The sequence below is a fragment of the Condylura cristata genome, unplaced genomic scaffold, assembly GCF_000260355.1.
Source record: "Condylura cristata isolate star-nosed mole 26May11 unplaced genomic scaffold, ConCri1.0 scaffold00016, whole genome shotgun sequence".
NCBI lineage: Eukaryota > Metazoa > Chordata > Mammalia > Eulipotyphla > Talpidae > Condylura > Condylura cristata.
Genome location: NW_004567117.1, coordinates 38669204 through 38678260, shown reverse-complemented (window position 1 = coordinate 38678260; position 9057 = coordinate 38669204).

Below are 9057 nucleotides of genomic sequence, written 5' to 3'. Positions count from 1 at the left end.
CCACATGAGTTTGATTCCCGCCTGCCCCGGAGGTGACCATATGGTGTGGCAGACCTCTCCTGACCCGCCCACTGCTCCCCTCAGCAGTGTACTCTGTCAGTCGGCCTGTTCTGCTCCACACTCTGTCTCTGGTGAAGCCTCTCACCGTCCCTGCACCTCTGGCCTGTACCCCAGCTCTGTATGTATAAGTAAATAAATCTGGGAAAAAAAATGTACAGATGGAAAAAAATAGGAATCAGTTATTATGGGACTTTGTACTTGGTTAAACTGGAATCATATTGCCTTGAACCCCTTCCCTAGAGGATTCCTAGGTTAGATTTGACCTCACAGCAACCTGTGAAACATATATTGTCATGTTCACTTCATAAATAAAAAAAATGCAAGATTAAAGAGCTTAAAAAATATATGATGTACCATATATGACCTATGCAATACAGAAGTGACCGTCTGAGTACCAGCCTTAAGAGGATGGACACCTTCCACTTATATCCCCTTTGAATGTAGGCAAAGCTCAGCCACAAAGAAGCTATGTGGAAGAGAAGTAAGGAGCTCTTGTTAACAGTCAGCACCAACTAGCAGCCAGGCGAATGACCCACTGTGTAGAATCCAGCCTAGAGAACCCTGGAAGACTCCAGTGTCCACCATCAACACCAGGTGGAAAAGAACCGCCCAGCTGAGCCCAGCCAACATTCAGCATCTTCAAAAATGATTAAAAGGTAATTGTTTTAAACATCTATATAAACAAATCACTTAATCAGGGTTTAAAGTTTGGTCTTTTACCTTTTGGCACTATTAAGAAGAAATCCAAATATATTATGATGTCTACCAGATAACTAAGTCACAAAGTTTCTGTTGTTATAAAACCAAGTAATTTAATCTGTTACCTTACAAAAGTGAGACCATCTTATCTGTAAATTAAGAAGGACTGCTAGAGAACATTAAATTAGTCCTTTAGAACTTTCTTAATATATAAAATATGTACTTTATGAAAATAAATATTTGTTCTAAAACAGCAAGAGACTATACTTTCAGTTTTTGTAAAAACTGCCTTAAGTTATGAAATCAGAATTTTAAATTAAAGGACCCAAGGCACACATGGATTGTAACTGCTCGTTCTGAAATTATTTCTGTGAACCTGTTTTCCTTTTCACTCTGGTCATCAAGAGACTATTGCAATAAAAGCTTCTTGGAGCACTTATATCATGAATACAAGTCACCAATGATCAGTGCATAGCAAGATTTTATCTAAGCATCAAAATTCAATATGTCTAAAGAATTAAAGATAATAAATTCCACATCTATTTCAATAACAGGTTTTATAGAATCATAGGTCAATAAATTCTAAAATGAATATTAAACTGAACTTTTCTCAATTAAGTAAAACAAAGCAAATGAAAATGGTAATAGCAACATATCTGTGCCAAAATCAGCTTGTTCCTCAGCTAGGATATTAGGTTGGGAGTCCCAGAACTGCCATCTATTGATAATAAAGCCAGACTACGGATGTGAAAGGGAAGCAGAGACAGATGGATGTGTGATTAAGAAAAAAAATATATTTTTTCTTTTAACTTTACCTCTAACATATTTGTACAAAAGAATATTAAATTTTTGTGTTTGACATTATTTTGCATTCCATGATAATGCAGAAATCGATATGTAAAATCACGTTGAGTGGCAAACCAAAAGCAATCTTTGCCACAGTTATTAACAGTGCCTACATTTGGGTAATAAATGACTAATGGAATTTCTCCACTATTCCCTATGAATAATCGCATACTGAGCCATGAGCTATAGGAAGGTTCCAGAAAGGAATGAGACAGAGAGAGCCCTGCCTGGCGCACGTCCTGATATAGCATGGCAAGGTGTTCATGGAGAAAGGCTCACAAAGTGTGTCAGAGCTTGAGAGAGGGGCAGGGAAGATTGGGACGTGGTCACAGAGGAACAGTTGTTTTAGTTTGTTTTTGTTTTTGTTTTTTTAAGATTTATTTGTGCATACAGAACTGGGGTACAGGCCAGAGGTGCAGGGGCGGTGAGAAGATTCATCAGAGACAGAGAAAGATGCAGAACAAGAAGATCAACGAAATACACTGCTGAGGGGAGCAGCGGGCGGGTCAGGAGAGGTCTGCCAGGCCATGTGGTCACCTCCAGGGCAGGCAGTGATTGAACTCACACGGAAGTGGCTTTAGCTTCTCAGTGCTGTGCTTTAACCCGCTGCGCCACCAGGGAGGGCCTGGTCTTATTTTTAAAAGCTAAATAGTTTAGTCTTGGCAAGCAAGGACTTTCTGGGGGAAATAATATCATATACAAAGAAAATCCCAGTGGAGCAGTCTGGGATGAAAGGTGGATTCTAAGGAAATAAACTGAAGAGAAGAAAGAGCAGAGAGGGGTAGAGGGGAAAGAGTCAAAAACACAGAAGCAGTAAAATTTTTCTTTAAAACTTGGCCTTCTCCACCTTAAACTCTAAATTAATGATTTCGGTTTCTAATGGCAAACCTCATTTCAATAAATCAAGAATTCATTAGAAGTTCATATTAATTTAATTTCTGCTATGATCCAACCAATAAAAGTGCAAGTTCATGTTCAAGATGTCCTCGGCCGTCTAGAGAAGCTAATTTATATATGCCTCAAATTATAAAACAGCAGTGAATTAAGAGGCAAAAAGAAATAAAAATGGTAAAGGCATTTTAGTGGAAAAATTGAATATTCAAACGCCAAATTGTAGAATATTAAAATTTACATTTTATAGTTATTGCACTCTGACGAATAGGTTAGCATTATTTAAACGTACATCCTCTGTATACAGAAACAAGGCAAGTCATATTGAGCGTAGGCTTACATGCTTCTTGCTTCTTCCATTTCTAATTTCCAAAATGAATTGATAGAAGCCAACAGTAAAAGGCAGCTATAAAAGAGGGGTGTTGATATGATTTAGAAAAACAACCGAGCCACTAGTGAAAAGACAGTGATAGCGCTACCCAAACTGTTTTCATGAAGGAGTTTCTGAAACAGCAAAGCATCGAGCTCTGAGCATCTGGGTTAAGCCAGCTTCTCGCTAAGGAACTAACTGTAACAAGACTTATAGATGCTGCTGTCTCAGACAGAAAATCCTCTTATGTCAGAGTAATTCCTCATTGCATAGTAAGATTGTTTTATACCAAATTTCTCATTTTAAAAATTGTGTTGCTTTACACGTGTGATTTGGTGATGGGAAGCCCACGGCGATTACTACTGAGATAGGAAAAGGCACAAAATGATGTAAAAATAGACTATTATATTATCTAAAAATAAGTAAAAGTTAAAAATTGTGTCGCTTTTACTGAGGGAAATGTTGGTGAACAGCACTGTGGTACAGATTCACTGCAGCACAAGTTCAATCCCCAGCCAGGGAGGTGAACCAATTCATACACACATTTTGCATTTCCTCTACTAAGACATTTCCTAAAAATGCTTTTAAAAAACCACTCAGCTACACTTCTGAGATTAATCTGTGTGCCCTCTTGGCAGAGATGATGTCTTATGCATTTTTCTGTTTCTAATAACTCACTGGATCTGGGTGCTATATTTGACAATAATAAAGATTTCCTAATAACAAGTATCTATGAGATGCAAGTACACATTGTCATGAGCAAGTCAAGTCCCATTTAGAAATCCGTTCACTCTTGAGTACACAGCCAGTGTTGAATTTTATCTGGAAATTTGATTTGAATTGATTGGGAAATCATTTTGATTTGGAAAACTTGGCCCTTAACATATTTCCTTTAAGATTGATTTGTGTGGGCCCTCCCTGGTGGCGCAGCAGGTTAAAGCACTGCACTGAGAAGCTTAAACCACTTCCACATGAGCTCGATTCCCACCTGCCCCGGAGGAGTCCACATGGCGTGGCAGACCTCTCCTGACCCGCCCGCTGCTCCCCTCAGCAGTGTACTTCGTCGATCTGCCTGTTCTACTCTCTGCTCTGTCTCTGGTGAATCCTCTCACCCTCCACGTCTCTGGCCTGTACCCCAGTTCTGTATGAATAAATAAATAAATCTTTAAAAAAAAAAAAAGATTGACTTGTGGGGGCGCAAGGGGTTAAGTCTCAACTCTATGAAGCTATCAGCAGCCACTGCAGCATAAGTTCAATGCCCCACCAGGGAGCTGACCCAGAAGGCACAGCAGACCTCTCCTGCCCTGCCTGCTGCTCCCCTCAGCAGTGTATTTCGGTTGATCTGCCTGTTCTGTTCCCCACTCTGTCTCTGGTGAATCCTCTCACCCGCTGCACCTCTGGCCTGTACCCCAGTTCTTGTATGCATAAGTAAACAAGGCTTAAAAAATATTTAATCCACTGTAATCAGTCCCACCTCACAGAATAAACATTGATAATATTGTGCATCTTTTATAATTTTTTTCTATGCTCGCCTATGAAAGGTATGCTCTAACACAAAACTGAGCTAATGCATGAACACTTTCAATTTTGTCAAATACTCTGAAAATACAGTTATGTCTGGAAGCAAAATATTTCATTATAAGAAAATGCTGCCTTTTTAAAATTAAAAGCATTATTATTGGGATTTAGTTTGCTTGGGGGAGGGGGTGGGACTACTTCTGTTTGTTTGACCAAGAAAGTCTATGTAATTTTATATATTATATACATATATTATATATAAAATAGACCAAGATGTGGCTGCCTCTTTCTTGGTATAAGCAAAGAAGGACTCTTTTATCCATCGCCCCATCTGTAGCTGCATTTTCCCAGCCCCCGTCCAGCACCCAGAGCCAAAAGTCAACCTGAGCCCCAGAACCAAGGCCCCAGGTGAGGCTCTCACCGCGGTTGCAGTGAAGACCATTTGATTACGCTCCCTGGAGGGAGATGAGATGAGTGTGCACTTGCACTTTCAGGCGTATTTTGAGAAGAGGCAGAGATTTCCAAAAGAGTGAGCAGGTGGCTTCTGAAAACAAATTAATAACCAAAAGTTCAGGCATCAAGAGGCTGCACATAAATGAGGCTTACACTGAAGTTCCATTCGTTTCCGATGCAGCAGGGAAACTGGAGGTCAGGCCGCACCAAGGGCGACCCACTTTGGCAGTGTGCTGGGTTAAGTAATCCTTTTCCAATTTCCAGAGCGGAGAGGACTGGATGGCCATAGCATCAGTGCAGAGGGACAAAGCCCCACCCCAGAGCTATTCCGCATGACTCAGCAGGGCTCAGCAGTCAGTCATAGACTCTGGAAATTGCAGGGTATGTGTTTCACTCACTTTGGGTGATTACAGTGTTTGCTTTCCCAAACAAAGGAAATGAGCTAAAATGCTGAAACTTGCAGAGCTTCCCTTATGAGCCCTCGAGAACCTCTTCCTCCCCTCGATCTTCAATATCAAGGAAAAAATAAAGGTAGAAAATTTGGTCGACCATATTCAAGTTGTAGAGTTTAAAGCAATGAAGGGAATGAGGAATTGGGACATTGAATGAGGATGGAGACAAGCCGTTCTAAGCATCAGAGAAGGGGAGGGCAGGGTTGACTTCTGGGGGAATTTTTGGGGTGAAACTTAAGGCATGTAAGCTTTGCTTATAGCATTGCTGCCATAGACTATCATAAATGTTTAACTTGGAATGTCTTAATCAGACAGAAAATTAGACTTGCTATTATTAAGGAATTTTAACTCCAGTGCCTAATGAAGGATACAGGTCTCACTTGGCTCAATGCTATGGGGCTGAATTGCTTGCTGCCTCCCTACTTAGTGATAAAACAATATCTATGAGGCTTTTGTGATGAGCCCAGAACCCAGCTCTCCTCACCTACTCACTGTTTACTCCTATAGGAATGATTGGTACAGAGACATGAAAAGGAACTACATTACTGACCTTTCTTAAGCCTGCCTATTAATTAGACGAGGAAGCCAGGGAAATGGGATAAAAGACGGCATTCTAAAACCGTATTTTTTCTTTCATTGGGCTGAAGCAACACTCGTTGAAAAGGATTAATAAATGATGAGGTAGGTGTAACTAATGGGAACGAGAGAGCAGCTTCAAAGCTGGGAAAGTATAATAAATAAGTTAACTTAGTCCAGAATAGATTTAGATATGACCTGAAGACCAAGGGGATGCAGATAATGATGGAAAGAAAAGATTCTTCAGACAGATGTGGAAAGCAAGGAATAGATACTACCGACACTAGAGCAAGAAAATTAAAATGTACCTTAAAGGTAATAGGGAGCATTTGTATATTGTTGAATGATAGCAAAGTCACTCCAGGAGTTTTAGCTTAGAAGGTACATACAGAATGAACTTGGAGTTCCAGGAACCTTCAATAGTACGCAGCTTTAACAGATGTTGGTCTAATTTAGAGCATGGCAATGAGGCAGTGGAAAAGAGAAAAAAAATTAAGTTGCTTCAAAATAAGAAAAGACAAAACGAGTGCATATTAAAAATCAAGATGCAAACCTCAATTATTCCAAAGTTTTTGAGCTAGGATACACGCTGAGGGATAGCGACCCCGGTGGTTCTCAGTACACTGTATTTTTCAGGGAATAACAAGAAGAAGAAGTCTGTGCAGGTTCAATACAGACACACCTCGTAGGCCTCTCCATGCAAAAGGAAGTTTTTATCCGAGGCTGATGGAGACTAAGGCCCTTATTTGAATATGAGACCCCATCATTAGTTCTTGCCCTGGAACCCCGCCAATGTCCTTAACTGTTCCAGGTTTCCATCCCCTTCCTGCTCCTCCTAGTTCTGGGCTTTCAACTGCTGTCAGGGCGCCTGCCCTACCTGCTGCTGGGAGCCGGGGCCGACACACTCACTCCATTTTCCCGCTTATGGCTTGTGCCACGTTTCATTTCCACAGTATACTAAATGATAAATGCCTTGAGACATTTTAAGAGTTGTTCAGCAGCTATAGAGCAGTTCTTAAAAATGTAGGATTAAGGGCCCTCCCTAGTGGCATAATGGGTTAAAGCGCAGCACCATGAAGCTATAGCAGTCACTGCAGCATGAGTTCGATCCCCGGGCAAGGAGGTGACTCACAGGGCCCAGCAGACCTTTCCTGTCTCCCCCACTGCTCCCCTGAGCAGTGTATTTCAGTCGATCTGCCTGTTCTGCTCCTCACTCTGTCTCTGGTAAATCCTCTCATACCCCGCCCCTGGATCTCTGGCCTGTACCCCAGTTCTTGTATGCATAAATAAATAAATCTTTTTTTAAAAAAAATTGTGGACTAAAACAAAGTTCTTCCGGTTCCCATACTGTCTTTAACATAACTCTATCACAAAAAAAGCCTTATTCATACGTTGTCTGCAGGCTTTGATGGAAGGTCTAGCTCTGTCAGAGTTTTCATGGAGACCACGTGGCAGCTGGTAGCTGTTGGGAGGAAGCCTCTATGTTTGTTGTCATTGAACCATCATAAATCTCACCCATAAAGTGCTCACTAAACCCCCAAAGCAGCCCGAACCTCTTCTCTCATTACTCATTGATTCACTCACTCGAAAAACAGGCCTCGGCTTATGCGCTGGGGTGGTGCCTGCCTTGCGTGGCCACATCTGCTTGCAACATGTTTTATGATGCTCCTCCATGAATTTGAGTTATGTCACCAAAAAAATGGGAAGAATAGTATTTAAAATAAAACATAATCCCCACGGATACTCGCCTCAAATTTTCCCTACAAATTCGGCCAATAAAATAGGAAAGAAACAGGCCACTGAGCTTCAGTCACCATTACCCTCAGCTCCTGTTTGCACAGTGCTGCAGTGGAAGTGGAACTTTCGAGTACTTTCTGAGCCTGATAATAGCATTATAAAGCATAAAACATAGTTATTATTTTAGCATATAATATGGCTTATGAGAGTCTGGGGTCGATTCTAGAATAAACCACATCCAAAGTGAATCCAAAATCAGGAGGGGATCAGAAGATGAGAACGAGAATGACCACACACACCCAGGGACTGTGCAGTGTGATAACTGTTACACCTCTGCATTGCCAGCAAGGTGGCAACACCCTGTGATGTGTCAGTGAGAGGCGCTGACGGGCAAAAGGACATTTGCAGGTGAGTGGACTCTGCCATCAGCAGACACTGCACCTGTGGAAAATTCTGGTTCAGTTACTGCCATAAGATTTTGTAAACTCGGTAATGACCATTTTATATAACAATGCCAGGAGGTGGGGGGGGGTGGGTTGTAGGGATATCGATTCTCACACAAGCGATTCTTTTTGCTAATCTAGCTGGGACTTTCAACAGTAAAATTTGCAAAAAGTCCAATTTGAAAGACTCTCATCCTAACATCACTGGGCACACACATTCACTCATGTGGTATTTGTTGGCTTCTGACTACCTAGATCATTTGCAAAATCAGCTGTTGAAAGCCCATCAAAGAGCTCAGTTCACAGGCTCAGCTCACCCCAAACTAAAGACAGACAGGTATTGCCAATGAAAGCAGGATGTGAACAGCCGGTGCCCAAGCAGTGGCTGGAACCCACCCAGCTGGCAGGAGGCTGTCAGCAGAGACGCGTAATAAACCGCTCGACCGGCTGTGGACTACGGGCGGGTACAGCACCCCAGGGCCACAAACGCTGGCACTATGAAGGAGGCTTGCTCCGTATCTTATCCTACTCCCATTCTTTCTCACCAACACCCTGGGTCTGGAGAGAACTGCCACAGGTACTCCTGCCGTGAGCTCTCCTGTGCTTGAAGCTCTCAGGGCACGATCCTTCTGTGTCCCTGGCAGGTGAGGGGCGGCTCACTGCTGGTGCTGCTCTGACGTAATCTTAGCCAGGACCTGAGTCCCTGCATCTCCTGGTGGGGTCTTCTCAGGGACCCTGCCCCTCCCTCCGTGATAGGGAACCACTGACCTCCTGGGCTGAGAGTCCATACCGATTCCCCCAATACCCTTAACTACCCGGAAGAGTTACTGGTGGTATTATCCAGAATAAAACTGATATGATCCAGAATTGAGATTTTTACCAGAGGCCCTCCCTGGTGGCGCAGCAGGTTATAGCACAGCACTGAGAAACTAAAGCCACTTCCGCATGAGTTCGATTCCTGCCTGCCCGGGAGGTGACCACATGGCGCGGCAGACCTCTCCTGACCCGCCCG